Source organism: Fonticula alba (assembly GCF_000388065.1).
Source record: "Fonticula alba strain ATCC 38817 unplaced genomic scaffold supercont2.1, whole genome shotgun sequence".
NCBI classification, from domain to species: Eukaryota; order Rotosphaerida; family Fonticulaceae; genus Fonticula; species Fonticula alba.
This window is the reverse complement of record NW_009242971.1, coordinates 1,023,432-1,024,140: the sequence shown is the minus strand read 5'-3', so window position 1 is coordinate 1,024,140 and position 709 is coordinate 1,023,432. Positions and strand designations below refer to the sequence as shown.

Here is a 709-nt window from a genome sequence, read left to right as displayed (position 1 = left end):
CCCTCCCCTGTCCCTGTCCCCCCCCCCCCTCCCCGGGCTGACGCCGGCTTTTCAGAGGGGCAGGCAGCCTGGAAAAAAATGGGCAAGGAGCATCAGAGGGCGATGGATGGGGGTGGTGAGCTGCCCCGCTTCCTGGACGGGTGTGGTGGAAGCCGCCGGACCACTCCACCAAGGGGGCACCCTGCCCCGTCCAGTGGCCGACCTTGCCCCGGCTCGTGGCCCGCCCTCCCGGCCCGCCACCATTTTAGGAAGGGAGGGGCCTGGGGGGGGGGGGGGGGTTTTTTTGTTGTTTATTTTCTACTTTGTTTGTTTTCCTGATACATATCGTTAAGAGGGGGGGGAGAGGGAGGGGGAGAGGGCAATTGTCGCCAGGGGGTAGCCAGGCCAAACGCACAGCTGTGTCCCCCCCCCCCCCCCCAAAAAAAGAGGGGCTCTCGCGGATGGAGGAACCAGACGTAGAACAGCCAAAGACAGCTAAAAATAAAAGGCCTATATTGGTGGAAGATGAAAAGCCGTCGCCCGGGTCGATCATATCGTGCTATGTTCGGCCTCGAGTCTTTCCCTCGCCGCGGCCCCGCCGGCCCCCAGCTCGGCAATCGCCAACGAGTGTTGTGTCGACCGGTCCCGGTGGACACCTGGCCAGGCGGGGGCGGGGGAGGACACCAGCAGGCCGCCGAGAAGGTCTGCTGGGCCATTTCCGCCTGCCCGG

General features: G+C 64.6%; 1 protein-coding gene across 1 annotated transcript in view; it reads right to left on the bottom strand.

The window, feature by feature from the left end:
- The window catches only part of H696_00222 (phosphatidate cytidylyltransferase), a 4,755-nt gene that overhangs the window by 3,494 nt on the left and 552 nt on the right, over window positions 1-709 (bottom strand). The gene's annotated exons all lie outside the window — the stretch shown is intronic.